The following is a 14160-nucleotide window of genomic DNA, read 5'->3' on the forward strand; positions in this document are numbered from 1 at the left end:
CAAAGATCCCTTGATTGACTCCATGGAAACACAGCTCCTGGGGCATCATCTCAGAGAAGCCGGAACGTAGCGGGGACTCTGTGGTTTGAGGGGTTTGGCCGCCACGGTCCCCGAAACGTTGCACCCGAGCCGCCACCGTTGTTCCGTGAAATCAGGTGATCGGAGGGGGGGGGGAAACGAACCGTGTGAGATAAGAGATAAGTCGCCGTAGGGGGGGGACTCGCAGCCTCAACGTGGAGTGAACTTTTGGAAGGTGGCACCTCGACGGCGCGTTTGAAAGCAGCCGGGTGGGGGAAGGCGACTCGCCGGGCCCGGCGGCCTGTGCCGTGGTGTTTTTCAGAGTACAGTAAGGGCTCGTTCCCCGCAGGGGTCAGAAAGTTGGCTGGGTGAAGATTGGAAAAACGTTTGCTTTTGTTTTGTCATCCTCCCCTCCGGCTCCTCCTTCACAAAGAGAGACTGTCCTCTCTCTAACCTCTCTCTCTCTCTCTCTCTCTCTCTTTCCGTCTCGCCGGCGGACAAACCCGTCCGAGACCTAAAGTGATTAATTATTTACCCGTGCGATGAAATGCCAATGCCTAAAGAAACTCACCGTCGGGAGAGAAAAAGGTCACTCCCACTGCCATCACGCACACACACACGTAAATAGATACTCACATGCACGTGCGCGCGCACGCGCGCGCACACACACACACACACACACACACAGATAAACACAGCGGCGTGATGGATGGCAATAACATCTTTATCGGTGCTGGAGGCAGACACCAGTTTTCATCCTTACGTCCAGACAGCGTGGAGACCAAGGACAAAAGCCAAAAGCCCCTGACTGATGAGGAGGGATTCTCCTGGAAGGAAAACAAAAACCAAAAAAACAAACAATAAAAAATAAATAAATAAATGAAACGCTCGTTTGAAAAAATAAACGGACGGAAAAAAAACAACAACTCCTATCGATACTCGATCGATACCAGAATCGGTAAAAAAAAATACTAAAATCGCCCGGATCGTCACGTCGGGAGTAACCCTTCCATTTGACGGGCGGTAATGTCGCCACTTGAAATCGTGAAAGAATGACACTTTTTTTTTTTCTTGACGTTCTCGTATGCGTTTCTGTGTATTTTTGTGTTGCTTTTCGTGTGGAGAAGGCAGGAAAAAGGAGGTTGTAACTGACTCCCGTGTTTTGTGTCCCTCCACAGCTCCACTACAAAGCTGGCCAAATGGGGTGCCGCTGCTGCAGAATGATAAAAAGGTGAGTGGGTGTGCGTGTGCGTGTGCGTGTGCGTGTGTGTGTGTGTGTGTGCGTGTGTGTGTGTGTGTGTGTGTGTCCTCTGTGCTTTTGAATGGCGTGTATAAAATGATCAAAAGGACCCAGATACACTATGAAAGACCAATATGTCCTTGGTCTACGAATTCTTACATTTGAATAATATTCTGCGCTGGCACTCTTGGGGGGGTCTTCGTTGAGGCGGCAAAAGTTTATTTCGGTTTTAAACTGATATTGCCCGGTTGCTTTTTTCAGAGGTGTCTAGATTTGTACTTGTTTGTTTTTTCTTGGCTATTTTCACACCCCAGAGCGCTGTCCTTTTTGGCGAATGTTCGTCCGCATCAACAGTTCACCGACCACAACTTGCAGCGCCGCTTTATCAAAATTCACCGCGGCCGCCGTTCACCTCTTGCACTGTGTCATCCAGTGCATTCTTGTGGCGGACCCCGCCGCCAGCAATGTAGACCAGTGTAGAGAGGAGCTCGTTCATAACGCGAATACATTGTAATGTCGGCTGGCACTTCTCATTAAGTCCCAGCTGAAGAAAGTATCACGTGGGGATTTTTTTAACAAAATTATCTCACAGGTTACTACTTTAAAATTTGGCGTTTCGTATCAGATTAGTCAGTTTATAGTGTAATGTGAGTGCTCATGTCAAACTGCGAAACATTTTCCTACAGCACAAATTGTGCACCCATTTCTTGTCATTTTCAGGGTTTGTTTTCATTGTCTGTTTTTATTTTTTATTTTTATTGTCCTCATTTCAAAATGTTTACACCATCTAGGCAATTTTTAACGTGTATTTTATATTATTCCTATTACTTTATTATTATAGTGTGTATAGTGTACATAGTGTGTATCGTATATATAGCTTATCTAGTGTATATAGTATATATAGTATATATAGTGTATAAAGTGTATATAGTATATATAGTACGTATATAGTGTGTTTAGTGTATATAGTATATATAGTGTGTATAGTGTATATAGTGTATAGTGTATATAGTATATATAGTGTGTATAGTGTGTATATAGTGTATAGTGTTCATAGTATATATAGTGTGTAAAGTGTGTATAGTGTGTATAGTGTATATTGTATATATAGTGTGTATAGTGTGTATATAGTTTTTATAGTATATAATGGGCATATAGTATATATAGTGTATATAGTGTATATATAGTGTATATACCATATATAGTGTATATAGTGTATATAGTATACATAGTGTATTTAGTATACATAGTGTATATAGTGTATAAAGTATATATAGTGTATCTTGTGTATATAGTGTATATAGTATATACCGTGTGTATATATAATGTATATAGTATATATAGTGTATATAATGTGCATAGTATATATAGTATATTTAGTGTATATAGTGTACATAGTGTATATGGTGTATATATAGTGTATCTAGTGCATATAGTGTATATAGTATATATAGTGTATATAGTATATATAGTGTGTATAGTGTACATAGTGTATATCGTATATATAGCTTATCAAGTGTATAAAGTATATATAGTATATATAGTGTATATAGTGTACATAGTGTATATAGTATATATAGTGTGTATAGTGTGTATATAGTTTTTATAGTATATAATGGGTATATAGTATATATAGTGTATATAGTGTATATAGTGTTTATCGTGTATATATAGTGTATATAGTATACATAGTGTATTTAGTATATATAGTGTATATAGTATATATAGTGTATCTTGTGTATATAGTGTATATAGTACATATCGTGTGTATATATAATGTATATAGTATCATTTACATTTACATTGCATTTAGCAGACGCTTTTATCCAAAGCGTCTTACAATTATTCAAACACCGACGGACGCAGCCATCAGGAGCAATTAGGGGTTAAGTGTCTTGCTCAAGGACACTACAGCATGCTAGCAGGAGGAGCCTGGGATCCAACCAGCAACCTTTAGATCACTAGACGACCAGCCCTACCTCCTGAGCTACCATCCCCTATATATACCATCCCCCCAGTATATATAGTGTATATAGTGTACATAATGTATATAGTATATATCACTATATATACCATATACACTATGTACTATATATATTATATACACATATATACACTATATATCTAGTGTATATAGTGTATATAGTATATATAGTGTGTATAGTGTATATCGTATATATAGTGTGTATAGTGTGTAAAGTGTATGTAGTGTATAGTGTATATGAAGAACAGAAGAAGAACAGTCTTTATTTGTCACTCAACACACACACACACACACACGCACAAGCTTTGGATGGTGGCCGGTGAAATGAGGCCTCTGCATTTGACCCGTCCTGGCTTGTCCTTCCTGCGGGGCGGGGGGGGGGCAGCCAGGAGCAGTGGGCAGCATTCGTGGACGCGCCCGGGGACCTGGCAACGAGTGTCCATGGCTGGTCAGACGATGATGGGTGCATGTTTTTGGTGGTGGTCCGTACTGACGTTAGGTGGAGGAAACCCCATGTGAGCACGGGGAGAACATGCAAACTCCAAATAGTAGTTTGGAGTATTTGGAGTAATATTACTCCACATAATAACTCCAAATAACTATAGTATATATAGTGTGTATAGTGTGTATAGTGTATATAGTATATAGTATATATAGTGTGCATAGTGTATATAGTGTATCGTGTATTTAGTATAGTGTGTATAGTGTATAAAGTGTATATAGTGTATATAGTGTATATAGTATATATAGTGTGTATAGTGTACATAGTGTATAGTGTATATCGTATATATAGTGTATATAGTGTATAGTGTATATAGTATATATAGTGTGTATAGTGTATATAGTGTATATCGTATATATAGTGTATATAGTGTATAGTGTATAGTGTATATAGTATATATAGTGTGTATAGTGTATATAGTGTATATCGTATATATAGTGTATATAGTGTATAGTGTATCGTGTATATAGTATATAAGGGTGATGAGATGCTTGACACTGAGACGTTAAGTGAGGACTACCTGTTTTTCATAATATCATATTTAAAAAACATCCCATATTGAACGGTATAATAATGTAATTTATCAGACAAGGTTTTGTACTGGTGATAATCCTTGTAGTGCCGTGTAACAAGTTGTATTATTTATTTTGTGTATTCACCTGGTTTATTTATCTTACGTAATGAATTCAGACGACATACGTACGTTTGGTTTGCTGTGTTGTCGACGTGGACTAGAATAAAAACTCGGAGCCGCAAGCCCAGCAGCCTGTGACAATTCCATTCACGTAAAGAGCAGAATCTCTAAAAAGAGACAAACTTTTCACCACCAAAGTCCCAGCACTACAAGTCTGTGTTTCCTCTCCAGTGTCCACGTCCTCCAAGGACCTTTTTTTATTATTCTAATTGTCGGGATACATATGGGATGTGAGCACAGCGCTGGTCGCTGGAGGGACAAAGGATTGAGGATTATGAAGGGAGCAAAAAATCCACACAAATTCACAAGGCCATCTAGTGCACGAGGCTCCGGGCAATTGCCGAATTATGCCATATGGAGAGAAAAGAATGGAAAGAAGAATTTAAATCAAAATAAAAAACATATGTTACAAATAATAATACAAATTTAAAACGGTTAAATATTTGATCCAACAATTATACTTTTAATAAACCACATGGTTTCGATTCAACGCAACTTTACTTGTACTTTACTTTCGTACATTCATGGTGAATATAGGAAAAGTATTCTTCATACACTTGAATTCACAAAGAATGCATTGCCGCCGCCAATTGCGCCATGAACTGCGCATCAATTGCACCCGCTGTCCGCACCATCTTTGCGTCTTTGCGTCCGATTCCCAAAAGATACCGCGCTATTGATATGCCAGAACAAACACGCTCATTACGTTCTGCTGCTGAGCGCAATTTGCCCCTGTTGAATCACGGATCGCTGGAGATGCGCGGATTGAAACACACTATATTTTTCAGTGGAAATCGACTGATTGTATGAGTAAATCCATAATAAAACGTACTCTTCCCGCACAGTTCATTTATTACATGAATAAAATGCGTATTTATTTAACCTAAGAAATTCTAGTTCTCACCTAATCTTAATGTAGAAGTGATGACATTACGTTATTTATGACAGCCCACTACCTTCCCATGCCGTGACGGTAATAATAATTATAATAATAATAATAATAATAATAATGTCAAAATATAATTTCCAGATCACTGGAAAGTCTGGGCGTGACACCCCTTATGAATGTGCTTCAGTTGCACCAGCTCTCTGAAGACGGTCACACAGCGGAGGCTTTTTTTTGGGGGGGGTCTCTGTGCAGTTACCACCAGGTCTGCAGACGGTAATAATTTCCCTCTAACTATGCGTGGCTATTAGCGCCGGAGTTTGTGAATTGGACCTTTTTTGCCACGGGGCTCATTTGCAAAGAAAGGGGCCGATTTTGCACCAAAGGTATTAATACCTCGTTTAAATACGTGCAAATAGCACCGGTGCCCTGAGGCCCTATTTGCACGGTTTTTTTTGGGTTATTTGCGCAGGATTAGCAGCCGCAAAGGTGTTTGTTTTAGTGTATGAGAGAGTCTGAGAGAGAGCGAGAGAGAGGGAAACTGGATTTTGATTGCAGATTAATGTAAGGCCGTACTCCGGTTCACATTCCAGCATCATAATCCTTTCCCTTTACACTCACACACACACACACACACACACACACACAAAATCCTAGTTGCGTGGTGTGTCACATTTGGGGGCTTACTGGGGCTGTGGGGCTGGTAGAGTGCCCTGGTGGGTTACTGGGTCAAGTCCCCACTGCCACTGGTGTCGGGGCTGGACTCACAGAGCCTGAAACCAGAGACTTATTTCCAGAAAGAACACAAGTTAATCATCTGCAAAGTGTGTGTGTGTGTGTGTGTGTGTGTGTGTGTGTGTGTGTGTGTGTGTGTGTGTGTGTGTGTGTGTGTGTGTGTGTGTGTGTGTGTGCGCGCGTGTGTGCGTGCCTGTGTGTGTGAGCGCTATCCATAAATCTCTGATTGATAGTTTCCTGCACACTCTGCATACTTGGGCCGCTCGTGTAGCTGCGTGGGGTGCGACGGAGGGATGCAGAGGGATGGAGGGATGCAGAGGGATGGAGGGATGCAGAGGGATAGAGGGATAGAGGGATGGAGGGATGCGGAGGATGGAGGGGTGCAGAGGGATGGAGGGATGCAGAGGGATGGAGGGATGCAGAGGGATAGAGGGATGGAGGGGTGCAGAGGGATGGAGGGATGCAGAGGGATGGAGGGATGCAGAGGGATGGAGGGATGCAGAGGGATGGAGGGATGCAGAGGGATGGAGGGATGCAGAGGGAAGGAGGGATGCAGAGGGATGGAGGGATGCGGAGGATGGAGGGATGCAGAGGGATGGAGGGATGCAGAGGGATGGAGGGATGCGGAGGGATAGAGGGATGGAGGGGTGCAGAGGGATGGAGGGATGCAGAGGGATGGAGGGATGCAGAGGGATGGAGGGATGCAGAGGGATGGAGGGATGCAGAGGGATGGAGGGATGCAGAGGGATGGAGGGATGCAGAGGGATGGAGAGATGCAGAGGGATGGAGGGATGCAGAGGGAAGGAGGGATGCAGAGGGATGGAGGGATGCGGAGGATGGAGGGATGCAGAGGGATGGAGGGATGCAGAGGGATGGAGGGATGCGGAGGATAGAGGGATGGAGGGGTGCAGAGGGATGGAGGGATACAGGGGGATGGAGGGATGCAGCGGGATGCAGAGGGATGGAGGGATGCAGAGGGATGGAGGGATGCAGAGGGATGTAGAGGGGATGGAGGGAAGCAGAGGGATGGAGGGATGCGGAGGATGGAGGGATGCAGAGGATAGAGGGATGGAGGGGTGCAGAGGGATGCAGAGGGATGGAGGGATACAGAGTGATGGAGGGATGCAGAGGGATGGAGGGATACAGAGCGATGGAGGGATGCAGAGGGATGGAGGGATGCAGAGGGATGGAGGGACGCAGAGGGATGGAGGGATGCAGAGGGATGGAGGGATGCGGAGGATAGAGGGATGGAGGATGCGGAGGATAGAGGGATGGAGGGGTGCAGAGGGAAGGTGAGATGAGCAATTTCTTCATCTCGTCTGAAGAGGGGGAGTGGGGGAGATGAAGAGGACTCCGAGAGAAAGAGAGAGCGGGGGGAGGGAGAGAGAGAGTGGGGGTGGGGGGCCTCCTAGGGGAAGGTGCTCAAATCGAGGAGAAGCGGGGGGGGGGGGGGGGGTGGAGGGCCTTGGGGGGTGGTGGGGGTGGGGGTGTGAAGAACATAAGGCTCTCGCAGCAGGAGGTGTCTGACAGCCTGTTACACTGTCCAAAATAAAGGCCTGCCTGTGTGTGTGTGTGTGTGTGTGTGTGTGTGTGTGTGTGTGTGTTCGTTCTTGGATGAAGACCCTTTTTGAGAAGTACCCGCAGAAATTGGGTGGAGTTTGCATTCCACGCCTGGAACACGGCGGTGCTGCTCTGACGTCCAAGCCCCCCGACGGGCGAGGAGGGTGCGGTCGGTTTGGCGTTGACTTTGAAACATGAGAGAGCGACGAAGAAAGTGTCCCCATGACGCGCGGCGCTGGTTTTGTTCCGTAAGGAAACGGAGGAAAATAAAAATAAAAAACACATCGGAAATAAAAAAAAAATAACACAGCGTCGGGACACGAGCCCGGGGCTCCCACCGACCGAGCCATCGGTACTGTCTGTTTCTATACGAGAGAAACTGTTGCTGTTTGCACTTGGGCGGGTTGCCGGCGTGTTGGGCGAAGCAAAAAAAAACGGACCGCGGTCAAGGTCAAAGAAAAAAAACATGGTCGTCTCCCCCGTCACGGGGGAAAAAGAAACCAAAACGGTGTCTTTCCTGGAATCTTGTTGCTTTAAATGGAGCTACACTCGTAGCTATTTTCGACTATAGGCACATTCAGAGCTATAGGCGTTGCCGTTGGTACCTGGCAACCCAGGTGCGGTCGGTCAGCGTGGCGGTCAGTGAAATGATGTCGATGACGTCGTCTCTCGTGTTGTTTTATTTCCATTGCAAGGTTTGTTTGTGGTCGATGAGGTGAAACCCGAATGATTGGTAAATCCAATACCACACATCACGCGATGAATGTCGCCCACTCGGACTCCACTCCCGCCCGTCTGCCCTGGAAGGGGGATTCCTCCTCCCGGGACCCTTTCTCAAAATGTCTTTCTTTCCCCAAGGGCTTTGGGATGACTACGGGATGGGATGACTGAATTTATGCAAAACAAACTCCTCTGTACTCACAGTTTCTCTCTCTCTCTCCTTCCCTCAGCTACATCTACGACCCCTCCATGGCGGTGGAAGGGAGGAAGACCGACTCCTCGGGCGGCTCCCTCTACCAGCCCCAGCGCCTGTCGGGGGGCCGCGACCCCTTCGGCGACGGCGACCTGCAGAAGCAGGGCGTACACAACCTGGGCTACAGCAAGTCCAACGACGGCACGCTGAAGCTGGAGGCCGACAACAACCACGTCAACCGGCTGGAGCGGGACCTCCACCGGCAGGGCGGCGACGGTGGGCTCTACATCATCCAGCCGCAGGGCCCGGGGCCGCGGTGGGCGGCGCAGGACCGGAGCCCCAGCCAGGTGCCCGTCTACCCGCACAGGGCGGACCACGCCGGCCACGCCCCGTACGAGCGGCCGGGCGCCGCCAGGGGCAGCTGGGACGCGTCCATCAAGGGCGGGGCCAGCGACTCGGCGGACGAGGGGGTGGGCAGCACGCCGGAGTACCCCTGCGACACGGGGGACGAGGGCAGCGTCCTGTCGGTGGACATCCACACCAGCACCACCAGCGTGTCGTCGGCCGACACCGGGGACGGCGGCGGCCGGCGCCGCCGCCGCCACGGACCGCCCGCGACCCCCGACGCGTCCACGGGCGAGAGCGGGATCTCGGCCCGATCGCTGGCGAAGAGCGAGGAGGAGCGCGGCGGGGCGGACCAGGACATCCGCAGCGTGACGGACTCCATGGTGGCCGAGGCTCTGGCGGCGCTGGAGGCCTCCATCGCGGGGGAGGACTACGACTGAAAGCCTCCGTCCGATTGGCCCGAGGACTTGCGCGGCGGTTTCCCCCGACGGACGCTCTCGGAACTAGGAAGCCACCACTCGCCACCAAAGCATAACCCCTGCCACGTTACCTAACAACTCGAGAAAACGCAAGAAAACTCAAGAACTCGCTCTCTCTACTTTATCCAATAGAGTTCTTTCGGAGAAAATGAAGGAAAACAAAAACTGTTTACTTAAAGGAATTGATTATTTTTGGGCTCTTTTCGAAGGATTATTTTTCATGGCGGTCACACAGACCGGAAGGACCGGGTCACCAGTGCCTCCATGTTTGCCTGAAGTCCACAATTTGGCAGATGATGTGAATATCGCCTTCAGCCACTGACGCTCCTCAACATAACAAATATGCTCTTTTTGCCATATCAGTACTTGTACAAGCGTTAGAGCGTGAGAGAGAGAGAGAGCGTTGCAGGCTCATCCTTTAACTTATTTAAAATGCTGAGTGATTCACTGTGTAGCCTTAGAATCTCCGTCGAAACCATGACGTCAATAACCAGTTACGTTCAAAAAAATATATATAAATAAAAGAGATTTTTTTTAAATGTTGTCCTAATACGGCTTTTAAATGCTGGAGGATGACTTTCATATTACTCGCGGCTTCCATGTACTATGGGTTAATACAATGGACGTGTGTGTATTATACACACACTGCTTATCAGCATGAGAAAAGGTCAGCACATTCCCTTTTTCACTGCCACCATGTCTTTTTTTTTTTTTTTTGTTTTTCCCCTTTGCTTGTTCTCTCCCATATCTTCCCTTTTTCCCTGGACGCGGTTCCTGGTTCCTGGTTCCTGGTTCCGGTAAATATCCAGCGAAAGGAACGCCGAGCATTAAAGGGAGATCCCCCCCCACCCCCCTTTCCTCTCTGTACACACGGTCATTTCACTGTGTACCTCTACCAGATTTTACGACTGTTAATCGTTTTGGGTTTTTTTTCTTTTCCCTCCTCTTGAGGAGTTTAAGTCGGTTTACAAATAATTATTAAATAATTAAATGAATTATTATAATGTTCATATTAATGTCATATACATTTTTTTAAATATTAAACATATCAAATCCGACCATTTTCCTGATGATAGCTCACATTTTTTTATTTTTAACCCTATTCATATAAATATTATATAATATCTATATATTTTATGTCGTATCTTTCACGATTTTTTTTTTTTTTGGTCAAAGATGTCGAGCCGTCATTTAAAAAGTAATTTAAAACTCTCATCGTGAGGAAAAGGAAAATGTGTTTGCCGACTCCATTTCAACCCGGAATGCTCCTTTAAAGTGAGTCGAACCCTTGCTTTGCGGTGGACTTTCCCTTTAATGCAGTCACGTAAAGACTGGACCTCCCACACCCTCCACACGAATGCCATTGATGCCAAGGCACTCAAGACGTTTTTTTTTAAGTTTGTGTTTTTTATGAGAAGATTATTTTTCTATAACTAACGCATCTTTCTAGCTGCAGGGTGAGAGGTATTTGAATATTTTCGTATCACCTCTCTGACCCCATCGGGTCCTCGAGTGCCCACCCCCTCCCCCCCCCCCCCCCCCCCCCCGAATCCCCCTCAGGATGAAGTGACATTGTTGGGTTCGGTGTGTCTGTGTCCGGGCCGGTGACGTTAGCTCGGGGAACTTTCTAACCGAGGCTGGATCACCCTGCAAAACATCCCAAAACTCATTTCAAATTCAAGCGCGTGTCAAAGAAACACTGTATGTTGAATGTACGATTTTTCTTTCTTTTTTTTTTTTTTCTCCTGTGACCTGCTTCCCACTCTTGGTTCACCTGCCAAAAAATATCTTTCTTACTGTTATAATTGTATGTATTGTAAAATAAAGAAGTGAATTTACACATTTCTGGGATTAAGCTCTGATTAATTTATATATATATAAAAAGATGAATTAAAAATATAATATATATATATATATATATAGAGAGAGAGAGAGAGAGAGAGAGAGAGAGATATGTATAGATACAATTACATATTTAGATATTTACGCTAAAAACACATTGGATAAGTGTAAATAATGCAGTTTAAAAACATATAAACAGATGTGTGAAAATATATCTAAAATAAAAGCAGAAACATGTCGACATTGTTGACACATTAAAAATATGTACTGTAATGTAGATTAGTGAAGATAAGAGAAACTTGCGAATTAAAATGTGTGAGCTCATAAAGCCTTGGCATTTAGAAGTACTGTATGTAGATATACTTGGAGATCATTGGCGTGTGTGTGTGCGCGTGCGTGTGTGTGTGTGTGTGTGTGTGTTCGTCCTCCTTGCCATAGCAGCTCGCTGAGCCCGGGGGAGGGATCCTGCTAATGAAGACCTCGGGGTGTTGCACACACACACACACACACACACACGGGGGGGGGTGCCGTGACTGAAGCCCCGTTCGGCTGACGCGGGCTCTCGCCGCACGAAGGGCTTCGTCAGATAAAGGCCATCGCCGCATCCGGGAGGTGGAGCGCAGCCCGCCGCTCCCCGAAATAGCCGCCGTTTGGACGTTATCAATTCATCTGGTCCGTCCGCCCCTCGTTCCGTCTTCCTCCGTCTTCCTTCTCCCCTCATCTCCGAGCCGTAATTGCCCACCGCCCGCTCTCGGAGTCAGGCTGCTAAAAGGGAATGTTGGTTCTTGGGATCTTAGTTTGAGTCTTTTTTTTTTTTTTTTGTTTAATACCGAAAGTGCGGCAGAACGACTTTCACTCAAGTTCCCATTCCGGCAACAATTTCTGGTTCATTATGAGTTTTATCGCAATATTCCCAAACGACCTCACCAAAGCATGTGAAATCGGCCCCACGGTTTTTCGACAACCGAGCCGGTCCGAGGAGGAACGCTACGGTTTTATCGACTCGTTCGCTCTCCTTCAAATCAGGCGTCATCCACGCCAACCAAAGTGACTAGAAGCAGGAAGCCGCGCCGCTTCCTCCCGGCAACCGCAAAAGGTAGCTCGGAATGAAATGGATACCGCCGTTTAAAATATGTCCAGGAAATAAACTTAAGACTTAGAACTTAAGGGTTTCATTTCAAAAAGGAGATTTTGTTTTGAATTTTTTTTTTAAAGGCTTAAACGTTTGCCCCATTGGAACGCATTGAAGCCCAGGGAGAAGCTGCAGCAGAGCGGTAAGTCGCGTTTTCTCCGCATATGAACCGTTCCAAACGGTGGGAGGCCACATTTGGATAAGGGTTCAAAAACACAGGACGCTCGTACAAACTATTGATTAATTGAACACGTACGCCGGGAGCGCCGGCTCATCCAGCCCATTGGTGCTGCCCGTACGCCGCCATTCCCCATTTTATTCAAACAGAATTTCAGTCTCCTCGCCGCCGCCTCGACCTCCCCACGCCCGGGCACGGGACACTGGAGACGGCTTCAATGTCGCCCGTGATGTCACAGCGTGGGGATAAACCCCAGGGCCAAACGGCGACCGACACACGCCCGGGGCCGCCCGGCGTCTGTCGTCCGGACGAAGAAGCTCCCCCCGGGCGAGGCCAGGCCGCTTCTAACGAGCCTCCTTCCTCGGATGTTATCGTGCAGCTCAAAGAAATTTTTTTTTTTTTTGGTGTACGTTCGGAAGCACAATGAGAAGCTGCAGCAGAGTGGTAAGTTTCTATATAGGAAAGCCATTGCTTAGCGAGCCAAATGTTGTGGAGGCGGTCGTCGTGTGTGTGTGTGTGTGTGTGTGTGTGTGTGTGTGTGTGTGTGTGTGTGTGTGTGTGTGTGTGTGTGTGTGTGTGTGTGTGTGTGTGTGTGTGTGTGTGTGTGTGTCGGGTTCCGCTACCGCGCGCTGTTTCCATTCGGGCCCATTAGGCAGCGCGCTGGCAGGACGGTCCCCGGGGCGCGTGCGCTCACTTGGCGTGTTTGTTTTTCCCCGGGCTTTGTTGGCGTGAACGATGTCGCCCCTAATTGCGGCGCCGTCGCTCACCTGCTCTTAAAGGGACAGCGCCAACCGGGGAGGAGGGAACGTGGCCGGGCCGACAGGAGCTGCCAGCGATCCACACACACACACACACACGCACACACACTTTCTGATGCTCCGGGTCGCTGTTTCACACCCCAAGACTTGCGTACCGCCAGGAATCCATCCTGTCTCCCACACACACACACACACACACACACACAGACTTTGCAACTATTCTTTTGAACAAATACTGTTCCGCAGAGAGAAACTTTCCGTCTTCCCGCGCCCCCCACGTTTGAAAATCGTGCTTGGACGATAAAACATCATGTTTCGCCGCCATATTACGGCGGTTTTCGCTCATGGAAGCAGACGTCCACAGCGAAGCGGAATCGTCTTCCAGTGGTTTTCTGATTCGGAGTCGATCCTGAGCGACGCCCCGGCTTTATTGACCCGGTTCTAAAAACGGCCCGGGAAAAAAGAAATAAATACCCCGCGCCCGGAGCCCCGCCCCTCTGCAAGTATGTCAATTTATTTGCTGCCGTGACGTAGTTTGAAGGCGTTTAAACATTGACTAGACTCCCCCCCCCCCCCCCCCCGTAGGGTTGGCTGATAGCCAGGGACAGAGATAAGACGGAGGGCACTTAGCCTGGTGTATCGGCATGGGAACCGCGCTCGCCCCGAGGCCTGAATAATTCAGCGCCCGGGATAAATTTACTGCTCATGAAGTCGTGCTGGAAAGATGATGGTGGGGGCTGGACCGGGGGTTATTGGCGACGCTTTGATGTGCATACATCTTATTCCTTCCAGAATCTCTACCCGTGTTGCCCCCCAGCATTACGATTTCTCTTCTTTTTATTTCTCTACTACGACTCTCTTCGGAGTACGTCGTATTTCACTTGCATCCGAGCC

The sequence above is a fragment of the Zeus faber genome (assembly GCF_960531495.2).
Source record: "Zeus faber genome assembly, chromosome: 22".
In the NCBI taxonomy this organism is placed as follows: domain Eukaryota; kingdom Metazoa; phylum Chordata; class Actinopteri; order Zeiformes; family Zeidae; genus Zeus; species Zeus faber.